At 39.9% G+C, this 20943-nt stretch overlaps 1 pseudogene across 1 annotated transcript; it reads right to left on the minus strand.

The window, feature by feature from the left end:
- Positions 1–8980: 8980 nt before the first annotated feature.
- LOC308505021 (polyglutamylase complex subunit TTLL1-like) lies at positions 8981–15008 on the minus strand (annotated as a pseudogene). The gene is made up of 2 exons: positions 14978–15008; positions 8981–10137 (listed from the first exon to the last, which is right to left on the minus strand). The product of its transcript is annotated as a polyglutamylase complex subunit TTLL1-like (transcript).
- Positions 15009–20943: the final 5935 nt, after the last annotated feature.

Genomic DNA, 20943 nt, shown 5'->3' on the forward strand with positions numbered 1-20943 from the left:
AACCTGCAATTCTTACACTATTCTTCCTTGCTTTCCACTTAATCACTAAACTACATGGGTTCCCTCTAAGTATCTCTCACGTTTTTTTCAGAGCCTTCCTGCCAATTCTTATTATCTGGTTAGGATGATGGCAAATAGTTAGATAACTGGGTTCCTTTCATTGTGTCTTCTCTTATACCTTATTCTAGTATCCACACAGACATCAAAGAAATGCTTCCAAATGCAAATTTGAATAAATCACTGTCCTACTCAAAAATCCTTCAATGGCCCCTCATTGTCTAGAGATGAAAGTTCAAACTTTAAGCCTGGCATAGTAAATACTTTTTGCTTCCCAGTTTCATCCCTCCATTCCCCTCCTCACATCCTTACTCCAGCCTCATTTCTGTTTTATGCCTTCATGCCTTTTCATATGATGCTTTGTTCCTGCTAGAATTCCTCTCTCCTTTCTTTTCATACATATATTGTAATTCTCCACTTATTTATTTATTTTTTAACAAAGATACTTTTGATCTTTGTCCCTGGGAAATATTTGGCAATGCCTGGAGAAATTCTTGGTTGTTATGAGTTGGTGCTAGTGTCCTGGGATGGTGCTAAATATAATACACAGGATAGCCTCTCACAACAAAGAATTATCTGGCCTCAAATGTCAATAGTGCTGATATTGAGAAACTCTGCTTTAGATCAGCTTTTGTTGTTTCTACTATTCCTTTGTACATCTCTTATGATTTCCACATGGGATTTTATTTATTTGAATCATATGTTTCTCCCCTTATATTGTGTGAGCTGGAGGAGAAGATTTTATATCCTGCATACTGAGGTGTAATAAAAAAACATGAATATTGAAATAAAAAATAGTATTACAGTAAAAGACACATTGCCATTAATCCCCCTCAAAATACTCTCCCTTGCTTTGAACACACTTATCCCATTGTTCTTCCCACTTTCTGAAGCATTTCTGGAAGTCCTCTTTTGTGAGTGTCTTTAGTTGCGCTGTCATGGCTGCTTCAGTGTCCTGAATCGATTCAAAATGTTTACCTTTCATGGTCATTTTGATTTTGGGGAAGAGGCAGAAGTCGCACAGTGTTAGATCCGGTGAATGAAGTAGATGAGAGCACACTGTAATGTTTTTATTTGACAGAAATTGCTGTACCAGAAGCAATATGAAATGCAGAGTCTTTCAAAAAGATGATAAAAAAATACAGTGAATGCTGCTGCTGGGTGCCATCCAGTGGAAAGGCAGGCATCTTCAATATAGGAAGTGGCGCATCGAACCTTAGTAACTGTGTGACACGTTTCAATTAGTGCTGTGCAGTCAGTTGGGTGTGAGCTACAATTGAGAGAAGGTGTGTTTTAAAGTGTGCCATAAATCATGGATCACGAGAAATGCATTAACATGAAGTGGGCAAATGGTTTCACCATCCATCATGACAACGCTCCGTGTCACACATCGCTTGTGGTATATGGCAATTTCTGTCAAATAAAAAGATCATGGTGTGTCCTCATCCACCTTATTCACTGGACCTGGCACCGTGCGGCTTCTGGCTCTTCCCCGAAGTCAAAATGACCATGAAAAGTAAACGTTTTGAATCGATTCCGGACATCGAGGCAGCCACAACAGCACAACTAAAGACACTCATGAAAGAGGACTTCCAGAACTGCTTCAGAAAGTGGCAAGAACAATGGGATACGTGTGTTTGAAGTGAGGGGGAGTATTTTGAGGGGGATTCATGGCAATGTGTCTTTTACTGTAATACATTTTTTAAATTTAAACATTCACCGTATTGTTTGATCACACCTCATATAGGACATCTTAAGGATTATTTATTTAAAAAATGGCTTTTGTTGATGTTATTCCTAGGTTTTTTTCTGCCTACCATACTGGCTGTTCTTGAAACTATAGTCAGTCATTTACACTTTAGCATGAATGAGTCTTGGTTGTTTTTTTTTTTTTTTTGATATTAGATTGATTGATACAGGAAGGTAGGTTGAGAAAGGAGATGGGATACAAAGGAAGTAAGCACAAGAGTTGTTGCTTGTCGCATGAGTTTATCTTCCTCCATTTTCCGATTTTCCGATTCTCTTTTTTCTTCTCTTCAGTTACAAACACTTTTTGGGATGTTTCTAGGCAGACTTTATTTACTTTGGTTTTGTAGGACTTCTAACAGTGACAAGCAAGGGAATTGATGTTTATCTGTTAGCTCCTGGCCCCATTTCCACTCTTTCAGGCTCTATTTATTGCTGGGGTGCAAGAAGTCTGCAAGTTATATTTCTAAAATTTCCTTGCCCAGTGGCTTCTAGTTACCTTCTGCAAATGGGAGGTCCTACTGGGAGATTAGGAGACAGGAGGAAAGGAGGAGACAATATTTTCTATGCTTTTGCAGTACAGCAGAGGTAGTAGTGGTGGTAGATAAGTGTAGACTTCCAGCGTCCTGCCCAGGCAGCAACAAAGCAGCCGTGGATTCTGGCTTCAGTAGCGACAGTGACTGCTGTGGACTTCTCCAGACTTTCTGCCAAGAAACCATGGCTGTGGTTCCAATGACACCAGCAATGGATGTTCTGTGATGGCATAGAGATCATGGACCCCCCAAAAATGTTCCCTTTTGTTTCTTCAGTACTATGGGTGGGAACAGCCTCTTGCAATTGCTAGTCTCTGGCTAAGTGCATCTATTCCTTTTTTTTTCCTGTCAGCTCTTCCCAGATTTTTCAATTTCCTGTATTACATTTCCTCTGATGGAAATAGCTAGAGTGGTTTTTGTTTTCCTGATGAGACATGGAATGATACAATACCTTGTTTCCCTGAAAACAAGACTGAGTCTCATATTAATTTTTGCTCCAAAAGACACATTAGGGCTTATGTTCAGGGAATGTCATCCTGAAAAATCATGGTAGGGCTTATTTTCCGGTTAGGTCTTATTTTCAGGGAAACACAGTATCAGTATGGCACATTGCCATTCCAAGGAATTTTTGTTTTTTTAGGTTATGGAAATTTAGATTAATCCTTATAAAATTCACTTTTTGGAGATTAGGATGTGAATGCTAGTAAATTCAGTGTTTGAATTCTAATACAAAGAGAAAATGGTCTCTTAGAGGTAAGATTTTATAACTTTTCTGATTAAGAAGGGATTCAAAGCAAGGCCCTCTACCTCACCCATTAAACATTTATAGCCTTCTTCCTTTGACTGAATTGGTAGGTTTTGATCTAATTTTCTATTCTCTGAAATTAAACACAAGTCCTGATTTTTTTTTTTCCTAACTGAGGAAGTACATTACTTGGGCACAACAGCTGAATATCAACCACGGCAGAAGTACCTGGTTGCTTTGACAATCTTGCATGCAATAGGAGCATAAAACAATTATGTAGGAGCCGGAATAACCTCATTTGCTCCATCACGTAATCATGCACCAAGCAGGCCTCTCTTCTGAGAAGCTATTTAAAACTTTCTGATGCCTTATCATAATTAAAATGAAATTCAAACTACTCTAGCTTTCCCTAGCTTATGTCCTTGGTTTTGCTCTCCTGCACCCTAATATTTTACTCTCTCCCACAGACTCACAGTGCTTCAGCCATACTGGCTTCTTTTCTGTTCTTCAAATACTAAAAACCTGTACTTGACTTTGGGTTTTTATACTTGCTGCCCAGACACCTTCTGTAAATTTTCTAATGGTTAACACCTTTTTAAATCATCCAATTCTCAGATTTAATACCAGTTCTTCAGAGATGACTGTATTAATGATTCTACACAAATTTGCTCCTCACCCCGTCATTCTCTACTCCAAAATTCTCTTTAATGAATGTTTAATAGTTCATATTGCCATATTGTCATCTGAAATTCTGTAACTTATTAGTTTACTTCTTGATTATGTCTTTCACCACTAGAATGATAACTAGATAAAAACAGGGAGCATAGTCAGTTTGTTTTCACAGCTTTATTGTCTGAATTTAAGATAGTTCATGGGACATATTGAAAGCCTAACAGATAGATACTTATTGAGTGAATTGCCTGTGCCCATTGTGCTTTCTACTCAGTTCAGTAACTATTTATTGTATATGCACTCTGTATGGTACTGTGGTAAAGGAGAAAGAGATAAGACACCATGCCTCTCAACTAGTGTTCAGTGTGGTGGGAATGGGCTGTGCCCATAACCACCACCCTTATCCCAACAACAACCAATTGATATACCAGGCACTTTGTGAAGTCTTTAGATTTTATCTCATTGAATCATTTCAGTGACATAGGTATGAATAACCCCATTTTACACATGTGAGAACTGAAACCTAGAGGGAGTAGTAATTATAAATCATACAGGTTGTAAAGGACATAGCCCAAAATTGAACTTAAGTCTGCTTATATCCTCTTGACAACACATGTGTTTTCAAACACCTTACTTTGCTTTTCAGGAGACTCATTATATAAAAGAGGTAGGATTTGATTCTTTAAATCACCTCCTCAATTTTAAAGAGAGGTGGTTGAGGGAAAGAGAACTTTATTTTCTATTGTAAGGCAAGGAATTTTGTTAGCTACACAATCAAGTCTTCTCCAAACACTAGATCATTACCTCTGATTATTGTTAATTCAGAGCTCTCTCCCATCCCTGATCTTTTAGGAAAGAATAGTGAAGAAGAGAGAGGTAAATGGGGTACATATAGAAGGTGAAGATAGTCTGATAAAATTTAGAGTCTAGTCTAAAAATGTGCTTCTTTCCCACAACCTGAAAAATTCTTTCCCTGTTGTCTCACCTTTTTCCTTTCTACCAATTACAAATGTATTCTTATTACTAACAGTGAACATTAGCGACTAGCTCCAGAATGGATACCAGTCACTCACACCTCAGGGTCAATTAGTTTAATCATTAGAATGCTTTCCATCTATTTGATGTGTGTTAATTAGAGGAGGTAGGAGATGTGATAAAGTTTTGAAGGCCTGCAATGGGAGGACAGGTTATGTTTTAGACTGTTTTTGGGACTGTAGGATGGTGCTGGCTGGTTGGGGTTGAGAGATGAGAGGTGACATCTAGTGGGATAGAAGCATAGTGATACTCAAAATAAACGGTTTTTTATCCTCCAAGGACCAGAGGTGACTGGTTCCTGTGGGAGCATAAGGTGATGATGGCCTTTGACATCTTCTTTGCATATCTGACAGGTAATGATATCCTCTGTCTCTGTGTGCTGGTATTGAAACCTCTGTTTTCAATCTTCCTTTTGACCCAGTTTGATTGCACTACTGGACAATTGATTATTGGACAGCAGGGTGAAATCTTAGACTCTTCTAGGGAGATGAAGGTAGCACAGCTTGCCTGTCATTTCCTAAATTTCTACCTAGTTATTTGACATCCTTGGGATTTCCCTGATTAGTCTTCTGAAGTCATTCATTCACCTCTGGCCGGAGGTACTCCTCAGGGTGAGACAAGAAGTAGAGGAAAGAGGAGAGGCCACATTTAAGCACTAAATTTATAGAATGATTATTCTCTGTAACATTCTTTCCTTGACTCTTTGTCTGTGGTTCTAGAATGAGCTTCAAGTCGGGGTTGGGGTGAAGGTAAATCTGCTTTCATTTTAGGGGAGGAGAAGGAAAAGGAACTCCTAGCTTCCACCAAATTTTTGTGGAAAACGGATTTGCTTCACCCTACTGAAAACTATCAACTTTAAACAAACAAACTCTAGGAAGCCTCTCTGTAATGGCAGAATAAATCTACCCTTACATTTCTCTTGAAATAACAAGGAGATGAAATACAAAGAAAAAACCTTGTGCTCACTAACATAAATCAGCCCCATTGTTGCGATCAGCACATATGGTGTGGTAACATTGCCCACTGCTCTGAGACCCGCTAATGGAAGACCATATGTGCTGCTGCAAGATCAAAACACAGCGGGCCTGGTTTAAGACTCCATGGCGGCCCTGACTCAAAACTTACTTGCGTTTATTGGTTTGTGTTTCTGCTTTAGAACCACTCTTACCACCATAGTCTCTCACCTTCCCTCACTTTTTCTTTCTTACCTTTCAGGAGTTGAGCAGGCTGGATAATTTAAAAACTTGTGTTTGGATTTCTTAGAGTTCTTTTAGTGGGCAGTGGCCATGAGAGAGACACAAGTGTCAGGAATGGGAGAGATTATTAATGGTGCCTCTAAGGCAGAGCAGCCTCTTCTCCTTGAAGATTTTCCTTGCCCCTCCCCCAGCTTTACTGAGATAATTGACAAAGAAAAATTGTATCTATTTAAGGTATAATAACATAATTGGATATACATATACATTGTGAAATGATGACCACAATCAAGCTAATTAACATATCTGCCCCCTCACATAGTTACCTTTTTTTGTGTGGTGAGAACACTTAAGATCTACTCTCTTAGCAAACTTCAAGTATATAATACAGTATTATTAAGTACAGTCACCACACTGTACGTTAGTTTCCCAGAAAAATAGTTGTGTTTTGGAATATACTAATCACAGGGAGTTACATAGACTTAGATTTAAGCACGGATGAAAAGAGGTTTTATTTGATTTTTCTTCCCTTTTTTAATTTAAATGTAGACTTTGAGAAGAGTGAGAGGGCCCAGTATTTACTTTCATACGTAAATTTAAAGTAAATGAGAGAATGAAGCAGGCTACATAGCTTCTTGTATTATTGTGGGTATGAGCCCAAATGAAAACCAAAGAAGTTATTAATAGGACCAGATGCACAGCACGTCTTTTTTCTTGGGAGCTCAAAGAACCTTGTGAACATAAATGCATTTATCTTTGGAATGTCCCCTTGAGAGTGGTGACTGGTTAACATATTGCCCTCTGATTTGTTATGGCCCACTCTTAGCTTCTTTCCCTGTTCACAGCAGGTCCTAGATACATCTGAACAAGTCTGTGATGAATGCCAGACCTCCTGTGAGACAAAGGTTTTAATGGGAGAGAAACAAAAACCACACACACTTGTTATTAAAATAAAGCTCAGTTATTACCTTTTGAGCAAAAAATACCCTGTTGTATTAATGATGACCTAATTCAGTTATGTTATTTTCTGAGTCCTGCCCATAGCATCCCCACTAAACAAGGGTATCTGCCAGGACCCTTCTTTGCAGAACAAGTGGCACCTCTTTGTTGGGCTGAGTGACAAAGTTTTTATTATGAAGTCCTATATACCCACCTGTATATATTTATTCTTGCTAATTAATCCTATGCCATTTCAGTGCTATGGAACCGTATTGTTTCAATGCCAACACTCACCCTTTAATCCAAGTTGGGTTAAAAGTGGCAGCCATCCTGAAACTTGTATGCTATGTTTAGAAAAATGTTCACTGGAGACTTCCCAACTCCAAAAGGGAATGTGACTCTCTTTTTAGCAATCTGACATGGTGGAACAAATGGCAACTCTTTAGGTGTGTTAGATATCAAAAAGTGGCATTGTTCAAGGGCAATGGTTCCTAAACCAAGGTGATCATCCAAATGTACAGTGGGGAAGTTCCCATCACCAGGCTCTCACATCTGAGGATTCTGATTCAAGAGGTCTGGCATCTATCTCAAAAGCATTCATAGATAATTCTGATGGTCGGTGGGGTTGGGAAACACTAACTGCAAGCCCTTGTCTTGAGTTTTAGTTCAGATTCTGCCATATGTTCATTCAACCAACCAACCATTTAATCAACTGCTGTTATATGCCAGGTACTGGGCTGAGTGCTGCGAAGCTGAGGTTAACAAGACAGACATCTCGGCCAAAGATTTCAATGGCTTTGGGCTCCGTTTCCTCACCTTTGAATAGGACTTAGATGAGATTTCAGGTCCTGCCCAACTCTAGCAGTCCACGATATTTATGAAACTGAGCCCTTGACCTCCTAAAGTGCCTTTCAACTTCCTTTTGGTTCTTATTGCCAAGCTGACATTCTCCTATTCCAGTTTTCTGCCTTGCCTTAGATTTCTGCCTCAAAGCAACAGTCTTCATTGCTTGATGTCAATCTGATTGAAATGTTAAAAGATTTTCTCTCTACTTCCAGAGGCTATCTGGCTGAGAAGTTAACCAGGGCTTCATCAGAGCTATTCATGTTTCTATTCATCATGGTCGCACTACTGACAGTTTAAAAAGGACAGCTCTCCATTTGTTACATGGAAGGTTCTTGTGCTTTTCCTCATCTATTCTCATTAGAGGCCCAATGGAGCTAGATGTACAGCTCCAAAGACAGGTGAATATGAGTCAAATCTGGACTTCCCAAAGCAAAGGGGCTGAACCGAGAGTGAGAGCACATTTTTCTCAGCATCTACTGGGATGGGATTAGGGTGAGGTTGAGGAGGGGTAGGGGTGGTCAGAGACTCACTGTGACTTTAGTGCAGAGTATAACCTAAAACAACATGCACCTTTAAAGTTAATACATTTTCATAAATGGCTCTATGTGAATTTGGAACTCTCTAGATGGATGTAGAGATGTAGAGAATATGGAATTTAAACTACAGAGTTTTCTGTAGGAGTCTTTCTATAATCCAGGAAAGTTACTGTTTGATTGATGACAGTAAAGCTGATGATACATCTTATGAGCAAGGAGATTGTCCCTCAATCACAAGGGCCCAAATATTTCCACTGCTTATCAAGGGGAACCATAAAGGTTGCTATATCAAGAATCTCATTGTTTTTCCCTGGGGAAGAAGAAGGGGAGGTCAGGAACTCATTCTCTGAATTTTCAGGCTTGGCCAGTTCAGATGGTTCCAGAAGCCAGAATTTAATGTAAGTCAATGAGGCAAATGGTGGAAGATCTTGTCTAAAGAGAATGGCTGTTCCTCAGCCCCAGTGATGGTGGCTTTATGGGAATGTGTACCCAGTGTTGCCAGATCTTAGGAATTTTTCTTCTTTAACATTCCAAATAAGTGCCTTTATTTATTTACAGGGCTTAGGAAACAAAAAAAGCTCTAGAAAAAGGAAATTTCAGAATAGGCCTTCAGTGAGGGCCAGGGTGAAGTGAATGCTTCTGGTAGGGTCCAGGTGGGAGTCTCACTATTACTGGTGGTCACTTCCAGGTTGTAAGGACAGTTCTCCTGGAGTCTCTCAACAGACCCCCTTTGGGCCCTAGCGTGCCTGGCCCGATTGACTTATCTCTGTCAGTCCTGTCACCCTGTACCGGCTCTCCATTGCAGAGAATTTCATAATTGCCCAGAACTTCCTTTGGGGGTGACTCGTTCCATTTACAGTCTGGAATTTCACCATTAGGGACTGCAGTATTGAGGGTGTCGTTAATCGGGTCATACTTAAGGATTCGATCGTTGGCAGTGTTGGAGGTGAGAAATGGGGATGCGTTAAGCTCGATTAGCCAGCCTTCAGCTTATCTTCTATGATGATGACATAGCTGGAGCACTCAAAGCAGTGTTTGTCGTTGTTCATCACTGGTGCTGCGGCCTTCAGAGATTGCACATTGATCCAGTGGATTGCACCGAACCTCTTGCTGGTCATCTCCTTGTTTCAGGTGCTCTCCAGGTAGAGCTGCAGGTCGGTCACAGGCCACTTGCCCCCATGGATGTGGTTGTAGTCCTCGCCACATTTCTTAATGGCAATGTTGGTGAGGCGAACAAACATGTTGTCCAACTCACTGGTGCTGGGTGTGTAATTTACTGTGCAGAAGTGGCAAAACCCAAGCTTATACTACATGCAACAGTGCAGTGGGTAGTACGTAGGCACCAGGACAGAGAAGCGCAGGTCACACTTCAGCCAGTTAGTAACAGGTTGTGAATATAGAGAGATCATGTAGGTTTCCTTAGTGGACTGAGACACAAACAAACATGGTTTGCTGTCCTGGGACCGTTTTGTGGTTTGCTAGAGCTTGTTGATCAGAAAGATGCCCTTGCCCTGGGCTTTGCCGCAAGATTTCATGATCCAGATGCTGGCAGGGCTTTTCCTGAACTCCTCCACAAAGAAGTTGTAGTTGGCAGGCAGCATGTAGGTGACTGGAACAAAGATAGAGGTATTTTCCATTCTCATCTTTTTCTGCCAGAAGACTCCCTTCTTCCAGCTGTTTCCTTGTCTTAATATTCTTCAGTATCAGATCCCTCTGGTTCAGAAAATGGTTGACTATTTGGTTGTCTGAGAGCTGATAACCAGCTTTGACACTAAAGGTATTTCGGATGGTTTGCACGCTCATCCAGTAAAAATCCCAGGTAAATGTGCAGTATGCTGGGGTTAGAAACAGTGGGGTGCTTGTGGGGTCTGTCACTACTCCGCTCAGTGGCTATGGGAACTACTGGAGTCTGGAGATGGGGCAGGCTGTGTAGAAGTGGCTGATGACAGGAGGTAATTAGCCTGCAGTGGCCCTGCAGAGGGAAAGCCAGAGGGATAAGTACTCTGACCTCATTCTCCCATGTCCTGTGTCCTATCTGGCCTTTTCATTGGCCAAACCCAGCTGGAAGTTTGTCTGTGATCATTCAGGTCACAGGGTGGAGAGTGGGTCTGGAGTGGCAAATGGAAGTTATCTAACTCAGTATTTTAAAAGATCAAGGACTTTCAGATATAGTCATGAGAGGCCAGTTTGATCTTGATTCAGGTGAGCGTAGTTCTTAGTTTTAGTTTAAACATTCCAGTAGAAATGCTATCTCAACAGAAGCATTTGAATAAACACAATTAAAGAAAAGAAATACATTGCAAAGGATCAACTGCATGGTTGTTCATAAAATGCAACAAATATTTATTGAATCCTTACTATGTCCCTAGTGTTGTGGTCATCTTATCTATGAACCATATTGATGTTACTGTAATAGAGGGCAAGATTAAATTATATTTGTGTTGGGCTCAGCTTGTTTGGGTAAGAGATTGTAAACTTGTTTGAAAAAGAGATTGTCCATCTGCCCTTCATGTGTTGTGTAGAGGGATTCTTTCATACCAACCAAACTTTGTACTGTTATATTCTATAGGAGAATGGATTCCAGGAGCAGACAAAGTAGTCTTTTAACAGTTCAATTATTGTTCAAGTTTTTATTTTTGGAATGAACAACATTAAAATTGCAGTTAGTTTCTTTGTTATAAAATGGGGATTAGATGAGATAATGCATATACCTGACCCATTGTAAACCCTTAATAAAGGCAAACTGATTTTGAAATAAAATAGAAAAACCACCAATCTCCCTACCCTAAAAATTCAATCTGCTTTCATATTCCCTTTTAAACTCCATCCTTGTGCATATAGAATTTCTACATGTTAGGAGGATTTGATTTGCAAGAACCCTAAACTACACATGGGATTAGGTATGATATCATTAGAGCATTGTTTCCATTTCTTTCTCTCAGGAGGTCTGCCCTTCTCCAGAAGCCTCCATCGTCAGGCAGGCTTTTTTCAGGGGATAAAAAATGGCTGCTCCTGTCTCAGGCTTCATACCTACTTACTGGATGACTTAGCTTGGGATTCCATAACAAAATACCACAGGCTGGGTGGCTTAAACCACAGGAATTTATTCTCACAGTTCTGGAGACGACAAGTGCAAGATCAAGGTGCCAGCAGGGTTGGATCTGGTGAAGGCTTGCTCCTAGGGTGGCAAACAACTGCCTTCTTGCTGTGTCTTCACATGGCCTTTCCTTGCTACCTTTGGGTGGAGGGAGCAAGGAAGCAAGCTCTCTGGTGTCTGTTCTTATAAGGGCACTAATTCCTTCAAGATGGCCCCACCTTCATGACCTCATTTAAACCTAATTACCTCATGAAGGCCCTGTCTACAAATACCATCACATTGGGCGTTAGGGCTTCAAAATATGAATTTAGGAGGGGGGAGAAATTCATTTCATAGTACTGGCTTTCCATACTGAGAGAGATTGTCTCTCCAAACTATTAAACAAAAGCTTTGTTTTTTCACTTTGATTTACCAACCTAAACCTAAGTCACTGTAGCCAGGAAGTGCCATGAACTGATTAGCTGAGTTTTTGCCCATAACTAACAGAATCACTGTGGCAAGAGGGTGGAGGGATGAGATTATATGAATTGGCTTGTATTGGGGAAAGGGGAAATTCTACCCAAGCAACATGGCTATTCCACAAGGCAGGAAGGGAGGGCAAGAGAGGCATCAAACAGTGTCTACTACACCTAACTCATCTGTTCCCCTATCGTTGGCCAGTCAGCTTGTTTTTAGTGATAGATTCCTGTTCAATTATGTAACTAAATTGAATTTCAAAATTTTTCATGAAAGCACGTTAATGTTCAATTCTCAGAATTTTTGTCTGACATGCTCAGCAGTGGTTACTGCTTAATGGACAAAAGCTAGTACTATTGAAACCAAGCGTTCCAGAAAATCAATATTATGACAACGCTGGAGCCCATGCTTCCATACTAGTCTCCCCATAAAGAAAGCCAGTAACGGCATGATATTTGAGCTGCTTTTATCAGGCCACATGGCTCTAGAGAATGTATCAGTAGGTTACTGTCAAAGCCCAAGACTATAAAATTTGCCCTCTCCTAGGAGCAGAAGGATATTTTAAAATTATTTGTTTACGGGTTCTTAAATGAGTCAGGTCACTGGCGTTGGATTTGCAATGATTAAGACTGGTGTTTGCTGATGTTGAGGAAACTGGATTTTAATCTTAAATTTCTGCTTTTGTTATTCCATTTTCAGTATTTCATTATTATACATACTTATTTAAACAATACACTTAAACCAAGCCTCTGCTCTAGGATCATTATCATGCTAGATATCCTGGGGATAAAAGTGATGTGTAAGAGATGTCTGTAAGGATACTCTCTAGATATCAAGACTAATCACATAGACTAATCACATAGACTAATCACATAGACTAATCACATAGACTAATGGCAAGACTAATCACATAGAAATGATGACAAAACAACCCCATCCTACGTGTGTGATAAAGAAGATTGGAACAACAAAAATGTAGAGGAAAATGTGTCCTAGTAGGTTGAGCTTTCATGGGGGCTTAATGGTGGAGGTGGCACTTGAACTGAGCTCTGAAGGATATGTAGGATCTCGAGAGGAAAAAGAATCAGAGGGAAGGGCATTTGTAAAAAGGTGAGAATAAGTGGGATCTCTGAGAAGTCAAACCAGAGTGGCAATCGTGTGTGGGAGAGAAGTGGGAAAGTAGGGTGAATGGTTAATTGCTCTTTAGTCGATCGCCTCCCACTCCAAAATTTATCTTTTTTTTTTTTTTTTTGGCTTTCAATGCTTTAATAAAAAGCAGCAATATGTGTCATGAAGTTTGGAATCATTTTAGAATGCTTATACTCAATGGATATGGCCTTTCTGCCACTGTCTCATTTGTGATAACCCACTTTCAATTTTTGTTTATTTATTCCTTCATCATTTTTTATGTGTTTAGAGGCACAACTCAGTAAAGAACGCAAGAGGTACCTCCTCTCCTCTAGTGGGGGCTCTATCCTCTACTAAAATTCAGCCTCGAGTCTAACTGAAAAAGCATAAAGACTACAGCCAGAAAAATGAAATTGAAACCAGTGATAAAATATAGAAGGGGAAGGCAGGTAGCTTCTGAAATTGTGACAAGTTAAGAAATTAAAACAATTCCATAAATTCTAAAGCAAACCCACAATTTTGGGTCAAATTAAAATTGTTTTTATAATTATGAATAGAATTACCATATGACCCAGAAATCCCTCTCCTGGGGATCTGAAAACATTTATACATAAAGACAAGTGTGCTCCAATGTTCATTGCAGCTTTATTTACAGTGGCCAAGACATGGAAACAACCAAAATGTCCTTTGATAGATGAATGGATAAAGAAGTTGTGGTATATATATACACAATGGAATACTATTCGGTGGTAAGGAAAGATGAAATAGGACCATTTGTGACAACATGGATGAATCTTGAGATTATAATGCTAAGCGAAATAACAGACAGAAAAAGCAGAGAACCACATAATTTTACTGATATGTGGTATACAAACCAAAACCAACAAAAGGATAAGGCAAACAAATGAGAAACTTAAACTCATAGACACAGACAATAGTTTAGTGGTTATCAGAGGGTAAGGGGGTAGGAGGTGGTAGATGAGGGTAAAGGGGATCAAATATATGGTGATGGAAGGAGAACTGAGTGGTGAACACACAATGGGATCTATAGATGATGTATTACAGAATTGTACACCTGAAATCTATGTAACTTTACTAACAATTGTCACCCCAATAAACTTGAATTAAAAAATAATTGTTTTTTAAATTCTATTTAGGAGGAGCTACATTGGTATATTGGTACATTGTACATTGGTACACTGGAAATGGTACATTGATTTGATTCTTCCAATTAGGTTTTCTTAAAACAATAAAATATACATAAATGTGTATATATGTAGATATTTTCCAACATTATTAGAACATGTGAATTTTAATTTACTGAAGAATTGTCTTTCATGTTTAATGCTTAAAATTTTGAATTTAAATATATGTTCTTTATTAAATTCTGGAGATATCTATTTATAATCACATCCTGAAAAATTTCTTAAAAGTGACAATATACATATTTGCATTTTAGCCACTCCATAATTACTCTAGTTCAATACTAATGATTCGGGTTCTTTGATTTACTATCAAAGGAAACACCAAATCCATTGATATTCTAAACAAATGAATGCTCAATGAAATTTATTATTCTGACATTTTTGAGGGTTTCTATGAAGATTGGCATCTGGATAGTCATTGGAAGTAAAATATTTTGTGAGAAAAAATGGCTTAGTTTCCCATGTAGTAGGAAAATGGGCAATTATTTTTGCATTTAAAATAGGGAAGATTTTTCTATTCTCATCTTGATTGTGATATGCTCCATTTACACAAATGTAATGCAGTTAAGGTAACTGCTAGTTTATTTCTCATTTGTGGCTTTGAACCCTGACACTCCTCCTGGTATAGTTAAATTGCCAGATGTTATTTTGGGAGTTGATCCGTTAGGCCTCTTTCCGAAGGTATCTACCTTTCTTTTAATTCTTAAATTTCTTTCTCAGTTCTAGCCCTTCAGACTCTCTTGTTCCCCTCTTCTCTCCTTTTGACTTAGCTCTGTCTTTGTAGCTTACCTTTGTCCTCTTCATTTTTCTTTGACTCCATCCCATACTAGCAATGTGGTGGTTATGAGTGGAAGTCTGGAGTTAAACCTGGATTTTCTTATCTTGGTTCCATCACTTAGTTGCTGTGCGATCTTGGACAAGTTATTTAAGCTCTCTGTTGTTTCATCAGTGAGTGGAATAATAATGGAATCAATCTTATCAGATTATTTTGAAGAGTATGTGAGATAATGCATATGAAGTGCTCAACACTATGCTTGACCCACAGTAAAAGTGTGTATTAGTCAACGCAGGTTGGATGTGTTATTGTAACAGTCAACACACGGTTCAAATATTTTTGCAACATGAACATTTGTTTTTTTATTCACCTAATATTGGTTGAGAGTCTGGGAGACTCCTCCAAGATTTGGCTCAAAGGCTGCTTTCACCTTGCAGCACCTCCATCTCAATGCATACTTCCACGGTTGATGATGCAGGTGGGGGTAGATGGAGGGTCTCACTGTTAAGTGCTTTGGCCCAGAAATGACACATATCACTGCTGTTTACAAGCAATTGTCCAGAACTAGTCTCAGCACCCAAAGGTAAAAGGAGCAGAGACGTATCCTTCCTGTGTGTCCAGAAGTGGGTGAGCCCATCACTCACGGTAGCCATATATAAAAAAAACTCTGTAACACTTAGTGCAGGAAAATGACTTCCAAGAAGTCGGTTGATGTTAGAACCACAGAAGTTTGGTGACATTTTCAGTCCCTTAAAAATACCTTACATTTTTCAGTAATCCTCATAATTCTAGACTTCCTTATGGCAATTTAAAAGAATGGCCCAAATTTAAGGCTGCCACTTCATAGAAAATGAAGGATAAAATAACTGTTCCTAATGGTTTTGAGAAATTTGGTGCTGATTTTGAGGGCTGGGATGTGACAATTATTTATCTAAACTCCAACTGGTGTGGTTTACTAAGGACCTAGGTCTGGTATTTTGATATTTCCCTTACTGCTGTTTTTTCAAGGGGAGAATTGGTGCCATGGTTGATGGGGACATTGGAAAGATAGCCCAGCACATCTTTGGGCCTGCTCCCTGACAGTTGAATTAATTCTCTGCTACACAGGCACCAAAAATTAAACAAAGTAGGACAAAATAACCCATGGAAATTGAGTCAGGCTTCATGCTCCAACAGGAGTGGCACCAGCTGCTAGCCAGGTACCTAGTTTCCGGGAGCTTCCAGTAGAACTTCATTAAATCATGTCACTAACAGTCGTCTTTATCAGGGCTGACAACTTCTGGGGTAAAAAGAAAGGGACTCGCAGTTCTTTGAAATGGTGAACCTTTTTGGTTCCTAGTGGAGAAATCTCTGTCAGCGTTGATTTTGTTTCAAGGAAGGATATACAGCGTTTGAGTATTTCTTACCAGCTAGAGAGAAGGTTGTTAATGAATGGATATATATCTTTCCAGGAGTTATGTAATCCACTCTTTCCATACCAAGCACATTTTGAACATCTTTTCATCTTGTTACATGGATGTGTAGCATTCCACCAAATGATGATATTTTATCTTGTGAAATCAATGTCCTGTTTTTAGATATTAAGTTGTCTTCAGTTTTGCCCTGCTTTGATGGCTATTTAATACGTCCCCATGCCCACTGTTAATCAACTCTGCGGTTTGGGTGGCATTTTCTTTTTTTTTTTTTATAGTTTTATTTTATTTTATTTTTACATCCCTCACACCGTGAACCCCTCTCCCCCCATCCACCACCACCCCGACCTCACACCGAGCCATCACATTATACACATAAAATTATAGTTGGCATTCATTAATGTCCAGTCTCTGGTATACAATGCCATGACCAGGCATCCACAGCATCCCTGAGGTGGTCTCCCAAACAGGACACATGTCCATCGGACACCCAACAAAATCCCCAAACACTATTGAATAAGTTCCCCAAAGTAATTCTCAAAAAACCCTGAGGCCATCCTGTGGTCACCAGCCGCCCCCCAATCCCTTCACCCTTCCCCCCATCCCCAACCCCCTCCCCCCCGCCCATCTAACAACTCTCGGTTTTTTGTGTCCCCAAAACTGTTTCTGATTAGTTCATACACATATTCTTTTCTTTAGATTCCGCATATAAGTGAGATCATATGGTACTTGTCTTTCTCTTTCTGACTTATTTCACTTAACATAATGTTCTCTAGATCCATCCATGTTGTTGCAAATGATAAGATTTCTTTTTTCTTTATGGCTGCGTAGTACTCCATTGTATAAATGTACCACAGCTTCTTAATCCAGTCATCGACCGATGGGCATTTCGGTTGTTTCCATATCTTGGCTATTGTGTAAAGTGCTGCAATAAACATAGGAGTGCATACAGATTTTTGAATTGGAGTTTTGGATTTCTCCGGGTAGATGCCTAGGAGTGGAATTACTGGATCATAGGGTAGTTCTATCTTCAGATTCCTAAGATACCCCCATACTGTTTTCCATAGTGGCTGCACTAATCTGCAATCCTGGGTGGCATTTTCCTTCTCTCTCCTCTTCCCTCTTCAAATTATCCCTGTTTGGCATCAACTATTCAATGTAGCCCCAAACTGATTGACATAGTGGTTTGCTCAGGAGTGAACAAGAAACCTAAGTGAAATACATTGGAATAAAGCTCAGCATTTGTGCTGTGTGGTTAGAGAAAGAGAAAAGTCCCCCTCATTCTATAGCATCTGCAGCCATTAAAAAAAAAAAAAAGGAAGTCATGCAGAAGCCAAGTTATGAACAAAGTCAGCACAGAGAGGAGGGCATGGCCTGGAGAACTCGCAGGAAATGAAGCTGAGCCCAGACAGAATGGTAGTGGATATGTCCAGAATCTGCTAGTGGACTACTTCTGGATCTGTCAGTATGGGAACTAGCAGACTCCCTTTATTACTGAACCCAATTTGAGTTGAGGTTCTGGTTACTTGAAGCCAAAACCCTCCCAGGTGACACATCCATTTTAAATAGCACTGCAACAAACATACAAAGTTAATTCATTCCACACATCCATGACTTTTTCCTCTGCATATATTTTAGTAGAAATACGGAATCAGGGTGTGTGTACTTGCCCAGATCCCCCTGAAGCCTGTTTTATGGTTTTCATGTTCCAACTGGTTTTGATGTGCTTTCACTGCCAATAGTAGGTACCTGGGGCTCATTTTAGGAAAACTACACTTGGGCTGTGGAATTTTCCTGAACACCTGGAGAGACCGAAGTTCCTGGAGAATTTATCATGGTGTCTGGAAACCACTCTGGTACAACCCTTAACCAATGATGGGGGAATGAGGGGTGCAACTCTTAACCAATGATGGGAGGGTGCCTCAGAGCTCCTTTGCTCCAGCTCTGAGGCATAACGTTCACTTCTGAGTCCCCCAGGGTACCCGGATGAAGCTACCTTCTGCAGGACCTGCCAGGCATTCACCTTTGAGTAGCTTCCTCTTTTCTCTGTCCTGTTCCTTTATTCGCTTGCTATTCTCCCCTGGGAACATGTATTTAATAAGCCATACGTGCATGGATCTTCATTCTCAGGGACTGCTTCTGGGGAACACAATGTAAGCCAGCTTGTAAACAATGTTCAGGTTTTGATTGAATGAGCTTTTAGTTAAAACGATAAAGAGCTACCACAACCACTGGGCAGATGGGATATTATGATGGTCTGGACAGTGACACTGGATCTTAGGTACCTCAGTTATTAGATGACAAAGGAAAGGGCTTCAAGGCTTTTGACAGTGGTTCCCTGAAAACACTTCTGTGCAATTTTGAAACTGGCTTTGGGCTGTGAATGAATGTGGCAGCTCTTACTTCCTTTGGGAAACTGAATATTATCCTGTCTAACAGAGCTCAATATAACGGCCTTTTTTTATAAAGTCTAAATCTCCGTCATTTAATTTCATCCCATTTCCCTAGTTATAGTCTCTTGCACAACCCTAAAAACTCTTTATATTCGGTACTAACAATTCTCATATAATAAAAGATGGACTGTTCTTGCATTGGAAAATGCATGAGTCACCCTGCAGGAGAGAGAGGCGGTGGTAATGGTATATTAAGCCCTGCAAGAGGGCTGTTTGGGAGGCATCTCCATCTCCTTCATGCCTTTGGGTTGGTAATGTTCGCGTTGTCCTTGATTTCTCTCTACCCTTTATAAATATTTTTAATTTGTCCTTCCAAAGTCTCTTTTCTGTTCCTTCTCTAGCATTTCCATGGTGACTACTTTAGTCCAAGCTCATACCACTAATTATGAATAGAAAAATGTACCCCTCTCTCATATGTTGAAGCCCTCACCCAAAATGTGACTGTATTTGGAGATAGGGTCTTTAAGGAGGTTATTAAGGTTAAGTGAAATCATTAAGGTGCAGACCTAATCGGATAGGACTGGGGTCCTTACAAAAAGATGAAGAGACGTTGGTGACTTCTCTTTGTCCATGCCTGCACAGAGGAAAGACCATGAGGGGACACAGAAGACAGCCATCTGCAAGCCAGTAAGAGAGGTTTTCGAAGAAACCAACCCTGCCAGCACCTGTATTTTGGACTTCAAGCCTCCAGAGTATGAAAAAATAAATTTCTGTCGCTTAAGACACCCAGTCTGTGCTGCTCTCTTATGGCAGCCCAAGCAGCCCAATACATCATTTTACATTGGGATTTTTTTTCTTTTTTTCAGTAGTGTGGTATCTAACAGTAAACTAGTGTTCTGGTTTCCAATTCATTCTGGTTTGATTAAATTCTTAAAGCAGCACATACATCCTAGCTCCCATTGAAATAAATCCTTTTGTGTAGCACATCAGCACCACGCACTGAAGCTTAAATGTTTCAGCTGGACTTTCAAGATCTCTATAAGTCACCCTCAGAATCTCCCTTCCAGCATTTTCTCTCTGTTTCCCAGTTCAAACCCCATGTTCCAGTCTCTTCCATTTCCCCAAAATATAATGCCTACTCCTTTCTTGGCTCAGTTGGAATGTTTTTCGGTTTCCGTGCTGACTGTCTGAACCCCATCTGTTTTCCAGATTCATCCTTAGCCTCACTTCATTTGTGAAGAGTCTTCTCATCCTTCCATCCAACCTCGTAATTGGTCTGTAGTTTCTGTCTTTTGTACTTAGTTCTACACTTAATTTTGGATTTTAAGTGTTTCATGTTCTCTGCCTTGTTAGACACATCAACTGTGCTGTTTTCAGCTCCATCCCCAGTGCTTGACACATACATAATATTAATAGATAAATATTTGTAAATGAATGAGTGAACACCATTGCCAACAGGGAAGAAGTAGTGGGACTTATACAGACTGAGTAGGGCCTGGGGTAACACTCTGCATGGAGTAGGTAGTTAAAAGCCCCAAGAATGTTAAAATCTAGTTGCTATTTAAACTGAAGATGAGTTGCTCAGATCTTAGGCATGTGTCACTTTGAGAGTGGATTCCTCCCGTCTTACACCATGTCTAATGAATGGTGAGAAATATGGCTTATACGTTTGCGTATGTCTCTCCCCTACCCACCCATGTGTTCTGTGCTTCTTCTTTTGGCTATTGCCAGTGCAAAGTAGAGTTAGCACTTTGCAGAAATTTAACGGAGAGGGCGAGGTGCTGATTGAAACCACTGGTGCCTAGAATCTCCAATGGGTAAGAATCTTCCACCCAGGCCTAGCGTCAGGCTTTAAATAATACTTTTGTGTATGTTTATGTTTAAAGCCATATTCGTAAGTCTCTGTTCTTTGAGTAAAGGCCCATTCATTTAGAGTAAAAGGAGCCTGCTCCAAATACTGCCTCTGGAACTTTGCTTGTTTTTGATGAGACCAGCACAGGTTAGACTTTAAGACGGCTATGCTAGGAGCACGCTAGCTTTCACATACCATGTTGAATGCAAAGACTATTAAGGTGGAAGAAACCAAGAAATTAAGTGTGGGGTTTTCCAAATTTAAGTCAATCATTTATCACATGAACATTAAAAAAAATGTTTTTCACATTTCATCAGAAGTGA

The sequence above is a fragment of the Rhinolophus hipposideros genome (genome assembly GCF_964194185.1).
Source record: "Rhinolophus hipposideros genome assembly, chromosome: 11".
NCBI lineage: Eukaryota > Metazoa > Chordata > Mammalia > Chiroptera > Rhinolophidae > Rhinolophus > Rhinolophus hipposideros.